Source organism: Lotus japonicus, chromosome 5, assembly GCF_012489685.1.
Source record: "Lotus japonicus ecotype B-129 chromosome 5, LjGifu_v1.2".
Classification (NCBI taxonomy): Eukaryota; Viridiplantae; Streptophyta; class Magnoliopsida; order Fabales; family Fabaceae; genus Lotus; species Lotus japonicus.
In genome coordinates this window covers 47,488,472-47,498,610 of record NC_080045.1, presented here as the reverse complement: position 1 = coordinate 47,498,610, position 10,139 = coordinate 47,488,472, and positions in this window count along the sequence as shown.

Here is a 10,139-nt window from a genome sequence, read left to right as displayed (position 1 = left end):
AAATTTCTGAATTTCTCTCTGTGATGTTGTTAAAGAAGAATGTGGAAGATGGCAGAGGCTTTATATCTAGCACATGACATGCAAGAAAAGTGTTGAAATAGGGACAAGCAGAAGAGAAGAGAATGATGAAGTTTCAGTGTAGGGTGTCAGAAGCAGTTTTCTGTCAAAGTGAGAGTTACATTTTTGGCGTTTTCTGATTTTCCAATTAGCCGGCTCTGTGTATCTCTTGAATTTGATTTGTTACCATTTTTGCTCATGTTCCTTTCATGACGTGGTGCAACTTTTTCTCTTTAGTCTTTCTCTTTTGTTTATCTACTTCTTTCTTTGATTACCGCGTTAATCAATGTGACTGATTCTTGTCTAGTACTTACAAATGCAATCAAGTATGTTTAATCAGGAACGACATACCAATTCTTCTTAGAAAATTGTGTTTTCAATTTTTGCAAGAGTGGTGTTAGTGAATGATCGATAAGAGAATAATTAACGTATACTTACAAATATAATTAACCTCATTTGGTAGGATCGACTATATCTTTTTAAAAGATTGCATGTTTAATTCTCAATGTAGCAACTGTCTTGATGGACAATTTATAAGTAATTCTACTGTAGCCTAGAATTTAAGAAAAATGTTTTAACTTATGGTGCTGTCTGGAGGGGAATAAATTCAAACTTTTAATCATCGAAAAACAAATGCAGTTAAACAAATCTAAACTCTTAATCTGGCTTAATGTTTTCGAGTGCTTTCACATTTTTCATTCTTGTATCCTAGCTGTCAAAAGAAAGTATATTTGGGGCTTGATTGGAGTGTACAATGGCAAACAGAAGGCACACGGTATAGTATATGGTTGTTTAACTTCAATATTCCTTGTTTAACAAATGGCAATAATTCACATCCTTAAGTAAAAATCAACAATACCTAAACATTTTTCTCATTAGGTGGAGTTAGCTAGTGATATATGGACCAAATGACATCATGATGATATCTGAGCATAAAATCATTCTAAAATCAAATAATTTAAATCTAAATCATTCTTAATAGTTTCACATGTAATTTTCTTTAATTATCAGCTCCTTCAATAAACTGAGTGATGATACATTAATATACACTTTGTCAGAGATCTTTAATTTAGACATACAATTTTACAACGATTTTCAACCTTCGCAACACTAATTTGTTGTAGTTAAAAGTACTTCGCCACAAAGTGATATATCTAAAAAATGTTATAAAAGAATGTATGTTTATCAATATTTTTTGTTTCACTAATGTATGCTAGGATCCCTCCTTTATTATGCTCAAACCATAAAAATGAGTTTATCATCTTTTTTCACAAGTGTTGCACCATTGTTCTCTTTAAATAGTTTTATATTATATTTCGAATACGTCTTCTCACGCAAGAGTTCACTTGAGCTTGAAATATGAATAATGAAGATGTCCACCTACCATATATTGAAATTCAACATTTTATTAGAAATGTGAGGCGATAATGATCGTACTCTAAATATTTTGATCATAGAGACTCTGATATCATATCAAATAATTAGTTATCTCAAAAATTTATGTAATTAGAGGATAAGATCCACAAAAATGATTTCATATTGTATTTCTATCAAAATAACTTAACATTGAACTTATGATACCGGAATATATTGGTACTTTACGATGTGATATGTTCTTAATGATTTTTATTTCCAAGCGACACTTCATTATTTTGCATGATCCTATAACACTTTTTACAGTTTAACAATGAAATATTCCTTGAATGTAAATATTCACCTCTTACATGTGAATGCCAATTTTGGCAAATGAAGAGGTTCCAAGGATATGTATGTATGATGCGCAATGTGAACACTTGTAAGTTGAAAACGCGTAGAAGTATCTCCTCATGTCTTTATCACAATCCTAGTAGAAAATAATTCTTGATATTGCTATATTTAGTCTCTCTCTAGTAATTTATTGCATTTTACTGCCTTCCTAGCCCTTCTTCAAATGGAAGAGACATGTGAACTATTAGGATCAATCATCCATCTAGCTAGTAGTAGGGTGCCAGAAGGAATAATTATCAAAACAAACGAATAATTTGATCTCAACCCAACTTATTTTCATGGGATCATAAATAAATAATTATTATATACATGACTCATCACTTTCATTCATTCAAATTGAATTGCTCCAACTACACAAATGACTGTACCATATATCAAATTAAAGACCACCAAAAGGAATTTCGTAGAAATCTCTATAAGACCAAATGTCATGTACCTGTATCATGCATGGCTCCTAATTAGCTGGCTCATCATGAACTTATGGCCGGAAAAAAAAAGTAATTAATAATCAACTTTGCTTACGTCAAATTAATAATCAACTTTAGTGGTATTCTATATGGTATATAATTTTGGTTTATAAAGTTGCTCTTCCCGAAATTGAACTCTGATACGTTCAATCTTTGCACGGAGGTTGTAGGTTTAGCGCATATATAGTGGAACACAACTGTGAGTTATAACTGCAAAAGACACTCTGACGCTTAAAACAACTTCTACATGGCCGGAAAAATAATCTATAAATATAAGAAGAACGGCAAGATGAGTGATGTTAATGAAACTAAAGATTAAACATATATTTATATAGGACAAGATATGCCTTGTAATTGAGGCGTTCAGCCTTAATGAGGCCTTTAAGGAAGACTCCTCAGATGATTATTATGCTTGAACAATTTTTAAGTGTTTATTAATGAGTAATGACTATGCCACCTTGTTTCATTCGGTGGTTTGTTGGACAATATAAACCTTGCTTTGGTTGTTTTAGCTGACCAACACGACATTCACTTGGTTGTGTCTATGTGATCGATGTTTATGTTGACCTAAAAGGTCTTTTTTTGTCAAAGGTGCATGGAATTAAACCCGAAAGAGTTGCCAAACGGAACTTACAACATGCGAGAATGACTCTCTATGAGTGTTGTGCTGCTACTACAAATCACATACACATGAGAAAATGAGAGAACAAGCGTGCACACTCGAGCTAACATATCCAGCGTAAAGAACATGATGCAAAACCCTAAGGGAAAACAGTCCCCCCTAAGACTCAAAGACCACTTAAACTAAAATGATTTATGAGCCAAAAGATCAAATCCTTTTGAACAAGGCTCCCATGTAAAGCACCTCAAACGACTCTGTCGAAGAAGTAAATTGTGCGCCCACCAAGGAAGTCCATTACGACTTCAGCAACATTTACGGGGTCAAATGAACATCTTTGGGACAAGGGTAGGAGAGAGCCTTCTACAGATTCCATACACACCTCAGCTGCAGTCAAGTAAGCAAGCAGATGCATCCACCATGGATGAAAGGGGTGGCGAAGATGGCGGCTGTAACACCCCAATTTCTTAACTGAGGAGTCACATTAGTAACCTAACAAAGTCTAAGGACCAATCTGCAATCCCTAAAAACCAAGGGAATTTTTTTTCTGTAAAACAACTAAACACTTCGGCTAAAAGGTTGGAAACATACCATAACTTTATTTAGATAACTTGTTTCCCGATATACAGTAATAATAGTTTACAATACCATAAGTAAGGTTCAGAATAAACATGCGCACTTTAACAGTGGCGGAAGCAAGACTTTAATAACAGAGTTCTCATAAAGTAAAAGAGACTCCAACAAAATCCACAAGAAGAGAAGCAAAGCTGCTTCTCATACCTCTACTCCACCGCTTACAACTCGATCTCCAACTCGAGTAGCTATGCCTCGGCGGAAGGATCTCCATCGCCTAATAGCGTTAAGCGCCCAAACAACAAGTAGCAAATAGAAAGGGTTAACTCCATGCAATTACCATGTATAAAAGAGAAAAATCATGCTGTTCGAATTTAATTACCTGGCATGGTAAATAACTAGCAACATAACTCAACTCATATATCAACAACTTAAACATAAATCGGACTCAGATAATAATAACCTCAACAATGTAACATCAAATCAGATATCAATAAACCAATACGAAAATCCAACAACATAGGGTCAGGTGTTAGTTCCCTATAATACAACTATATGCTGCTAACAAAATGGATCGATCAATATCGTCTCTCAAGACGGGACAATGATAGGACACACCTCCTCATCGCCACTTATAACGTCATACATGACGGGACAATCATAGGACACACCTCCTAATCGCCACTTAACGTCACACAAGACGGGACAATCATAGGACACACCTCCTGATCGCCACTTAGCATCTCGCAAGATGGGACAATGATAGGACACACCTCCTCATCGCCACTTGACTCAAGCCCTATATGCCAAGTCAGACAATAACAAAGCCCACCCAAGGACCAATCCAAAGTAACCACATGTTCCATCCACTAGGAAGCAGTAACGACAGAAACCAGTAAACGGCCGAAGCCTCTCAGAAAACATTTTCCAAATTCAGCATAATAATCATAATCATCTGCCAATCAATATAAACATCTTCATCTCAAACACAGGCAGTGCGATAAAAGCATGCAAGACTCAAAGACGCTCTAAAACCGAGTTACCCTTACCTTCGTGAGTAGAAGTTGGGCATGGAAATTGCGAACCTAGAACAAAGAAAACACAATCATCAACACAAGCTTCACTAGGAGCAACACGATCTACTAATACTAATCGAAATCGTAAAGAAAGCCTCTAAAGCTTCAGAGTTCCTATTTAGGCACAAATTGACAACGGAGACTTCGTTCGCTAAAACGAGCATAACTCGAGCTACAGAACTCAGAATGACACGAAACCGGCGCCAAAATTTCGACAATTGAAAGAGCTACGCAATGGCTCAGGTCATAGAGACCCAAAAATTGTTTTTGGACACGGTACCCAAGCAATTAGGTTTCGGCCACTATGGAAAATAGGGTTTTCGAACTTTTTCTTCGATCTAAATCAATTCACAAGGTAGTTTTAGGGTAAAACTAAGGCAAAGAAATTGTCGGAACAATTTTCGGACAATCGGGTCGAAATACGACTATCCAGGGGCATTTTGGTCCAAAATAAAGGCTCAAAACTTCAAAGTTATCAGTTCGGAAAACAAATTTGACAGCATTGATCCTCATGACATCCGTGACAACAAATCCTAAAGGCACGAAGTCAGATTACAGCTTTTCGACAATAAAGTTTCGAAATGTGCGACTAATGGGGTTTTGAATCAATTTTTCAGATCTTGGACAACTGAATCGCAATCGGCGATTACTGACAGAGGTTTTAGACTCATGGGAACATAAGGAACATAACCCAACCAAGAAATCAAGGAAATCGGACAATTTTAGAAAAAGCTCAAAACTGTGAGCACAGAAACGACTTCAGAAACGCAACAGAAACAGTAAACAGAGGTAGGATTCATGCTAGTTACCTCAATACCTAGAAGTATGGACGAACTGCACGAAGATTGGTCAAGTTTTCGCGAAAATTTCTCCTATCCTCCTCTCTCCTTGCTCGCGGCCTTGAATGGGTGAGAATGAAGAGATTTTGCTTTTTCGAGCTATTTATAGGCAGGTGAAATCGCGGGAAAATGAAAATTTCGCGATTCTGATTTTTGCAGCACGTCCACCGAGGAATTCTAAGATAGATTCTGGCGTCAGAATTCCAGAACTCAAAACAATTATCTATGATTTGGGAAAAACGATATCTAAAATCCCAAAGGCGGTGTAAGTTAATCTGTCCCGTTAAACTACTTTTTGCTGTGATGCTCAGACGACAAAACTTCCTTCTGAAGAAAGATTGGAAATGTCGAAACAAATCTGGCTGCGCGGACGGAAACTTCGTTAGAAGTCCCGAATAGAAAAAGTCTTCATCCATCGCTCGAATCTAGGGTTTCGAAGCAAGGAAATTAGCGTCGTCGGACTTCCGAAAAGTGAATACTATCGTGCGTACAGTCCAGAGTTCCGAAATGAAACGCTGGTCGAAGGAAAAATAAAGAAAATCTTTAAATTTTCCAAGGATTCGAAATCTCACTTAAAACGTTGCTCTAAAGCGAAATTAGCCTATTCTGGACACGCTTGCCATAAGGCGGGTGTGCAGACGACTCGCTCTAATTCCTAAAATGACTACGCAACATTCCTCAAGCAATTCCTGAACTTTCTTCTTCATTAATCTTTCTCAAATATCAAACTCCTGTCACGCTTACACTGATTCTACGCGTGAGTCGGAAATTAGCTTGTTCTGAAAATCCAGGTCTTACAATACTACCCCCCAAAAAGAAAGTTTCGTCCTCGAAACTTAAGGCTCAGTGAAGAGTTCCGGATACTGTTCCTTCATCCTCTCTTCTAGTTCCCAAGTAGCATCGCCCGTGACTTGGTTCCAAATCACTTTTACCAGAGGAACCTGCTTGTTCCACAACTGCTTGATCCTACGTTCCTCAATCCTCATTGGTGCCACTTCAAAAGACAAGTTGTCTCTAAGCTGAATATCATCTTCCTTGATGATGTGAGAGGGATCAGGAATATACTTCCTCAATTGTGACACGTGTAGCACATCATGAATCTTGGAAAGAAAAGGTGGCAACGCAATCCGATAAGCTACTTTACCGACTCGCTCGATAATCTGATACGGTCCATTGAACTTCGGTGTCAGCTTCCTCGACTTTATCGCTCTTCCCACTCCGGTAGTTGGTGTCACGCGAAGAAACACATGGTCTCCCGCCTCAAACTTTAACTCTCTCCGTCGTGTGTCAGCATAACTCTTCTGTCGACTCTGTGACGTCCTCATCTTCTCTTGTATTTGCTTCACTTTCTCAGTAGTTTGTTGTACTAATTCAGGTCCAACGAGAAGATGTTCGCCATCTTGAAACCAACATAAAGGAGTTCTACATCTCCTCCCATACAAAGCCTCATAAGGTGCCATTCCAATACTAGCATGAAAACTGTTGTTATAAGTAAACTCGATCAACGGCAACAGCTCATCCCAGCTTTCTTGACTATCCAGAACACAGGCTCGCAGCAAGTCTTCCAATGACTGTATTGTCCTCTCTGTCTGTCCATCCGTCTGAGGGTGATAGGCAGAGCTCAACCTCAACTTCGTCCCAAGCGCCTCGTGCAACGCCTTCCAGAAATGCGAAGTAAACTTCGGATCTCTGTCAGAAACAATACTCGATGGTACTCCATGAAGTCGTACAATCTCAGCGACATACACTTTTGCAAGTGCCTCCACATTGAACGTGGTCTTCACCGGTATGAAATGTGCTGACTTCGTCAGACGGTCCACAATGACCCAAATGGAATCAAATCTCTTCCTCGTAGCTGGCAAAGCTACCACGAAATCCATAGAGATACTGTCCCACTTCCACTCCGGCACATCAAGTGACTGTAACATACCCGCAGGCTTTTGATGTTCTATCTTCGCCTTCTGACATGTCAGACATGCCGCCACAAACTCTGCTACATTCTTCTTCATTCCTGGCCACCAAAAATTCAACTTTAGATCTTAATACATCTTTGTCGATCCCGGATGAATACTCAATCTGCTCTTGTGACCTTCGTCAAGAATCATCCTTCTAAACTCCATGTCCAATGGTACGCAGACACGTCCTTTGCAACGCAGAATGTTGTTGGTTCCTACCTCAAAATCCGGCGCTTTTCCCAAAATGATCAAGTTCCGTTTCTCGATCAGCTCCTCATCTAATAGTTGTTTCACCTTGATCTCGTTCAGAAAATCACTAGTGATCGTCACCATCCCAAAGCTCAATTTTCCAGGTGTCACTTGCATACCCAAACTGAGGTCGCGAAAAGTCTCGATAAGTTCCAATTCCTTAATCATCAACGATGAAACATGAATTGTCTGGCGACTCAGTGCGTCTGCTACAACATTTGCTTTTCCTGGGTGGTACAACAAAGTGAAATCATAGTCCTTGATAAATTCCACCCAACGCCTTTGTCTCATATTCAGATCCTTCTGATCGAACAGGTACTTCAAGCTCTTATGATCACTAAAAACAGTGAAAGTGCTCCCATAAAGATAGTGCCTCCAAATCTTGAGCGCAAATACCACAGCCGCTAACTCCAAATCGTGCGTAGGATAGTTCCGTTCATGTATCTTCAATTGCCTTGAAGAATAAGCCACAGCCTTTCGGTGTTGCATCAACACACAACCCAAACCTTGGTACGAAGCATCGCAGTAAACCTCGTAGGGTTCCTTCTCTTGTGGTAATGTCAGAACTGGCGCGGTCGTCAAACGCTTCTTCATATCTTGGAAACTCTGTTCACAATCCTCTGTCCAAGCAAAAGGTTGGTTCTTCCGGGTGAGTTTCGTCAATGGTCCTGCAATCTTAGCAAAACCTTCGATGAATCGTCGGTAATATCCAGCTAAACCGATGAAACTCCTTATATCTGTCACAGTCTTAAGACGCTCCCATGCAAGTACCGCTTCCACTTTACTGGGATCCACAGCAATACCCTCCTTTGAGATGACATGTCCTAAAAACTTTACTTCTTCGAGCCAAAATTCACACTTTGTCGCGTTAGCATACAGTACCTTATCCCGAAGAACTTGTAATACTTGACGTAGATGTTCCTCGTGTTCTTCACGATTCCTCGAGTAGATCAAGATGTCGTCGATGAACACCACAACGAAGCGATCCAAGAATGGATGAAAGATCCTATTCATGTAGTCCATGAATACAGCTGGTGCATTCGTAACTCCAAACGGCATCACCAAGTACTCATAGTGCCCATAGCGTGTCCTAAACGCCGTCTTTTGAATATCCTCATCCTTGACTCTAATCTGGTGATATCCCGATCTCAGGTCAATCTTCGAGAAAATAGCAGCACCCTTCAACTGATCCATCAAATCGTCAATCCTTGGCAACGGATAACGGTTCTTTATCGTGACTTTGTTCAACTGTCGATAATCCACACAAAGTCGCGATCTTCCGTCTTTCTTCTTCACAAGCAGCATTGGCGCTCCCCACGGAGAAACGCTAGGTCGGATAAACCCCTTCTTGGTTAAATCTTCGAGTTGACTCTTCAGCTCAGTCAGTTCTGCCGGTGCCATACGATACGGTGCGATTGATATAGGTCCAGTGCCTGGGACTATATCAATTGTGAACTCCATATCTCTGACCGGAGGTATTCCAGGTACGTCTTCGGGGAACACATCCTCGAAATCTTGCACAACAGCAATTCCTTGTACTCCATTCTCCTTAGCTTCCACCACGGTTGTAGACATGAGAGAACTCAAAGCTCCTTTCCTCAAAGAAAGCTTTGAAAAGTACGAGTTCAGGAACTCAGCGAGTCCAGCATCGGGAAAGATAACTACCTTATTGGCGCAATCAAGAAGAACATGATGGTGGGACAACCAATCCATGCCTATGATCACATCCAATCCCTTGAGAGGTAAACAGATTAAGTTTGCTACAAACTTCTTATCTAGGTACATCCAAGGACATTCCAGACATGCAGTGTTAGTAACTTGTTGTGCCATAAGGGCAGTCAGATTAGCAATAGCTTGCTCCATCGGATTCATGCTGTCTGAACCTTGAGTCTCGATCGGTTGTGGAAACCTCCTGTTCCTGTTTCCATGAACAGTCAAAGACCACAACAGATACTCAGGCCAGAACAACACAAAGTTCTATAATAACTAACTATGTATATACTTATATCAAATGTATAATTAACAATAACTAGCATAAGGTTATTCACTTACGAATAACCTTCAAAAATAATCTATATAAACAGTAATCAAGCACACTCTTCCTCCGATTGACACCCCATCAATCGGTCTCAGAGTTCAAACATCTTAAGCAGGCACTCTACCCAAAAGCTCTGGTTTTCTAGACCAAAGCTCTGATACCACAATTGTAACACCCCAATTTCTTAACTGAGGAGTCACATTAGTAACCTAACAAAGTCTAAGGACCAATCTGCAATCCCTAAAAACCAAGGGAATTTTTTTTCTGTAAAACAACTAAACACTTCGGCTAAAAGGTTGGAAACATACCATAACTTTATTTAGATAACTTGTTTCCCGATATACAGTAATAATAGTTTACAATACCATAAGTAAGGTTCAGAATAAACATGCGCACTTTAACAGTGGCGGAAGCAAGACTTTAATAACAGAGTTCTCATAAAGTAAAAGAGACTCCAACATAATCCACAAGAAGAGAAGCAAAGCTGCTTCTCATACCT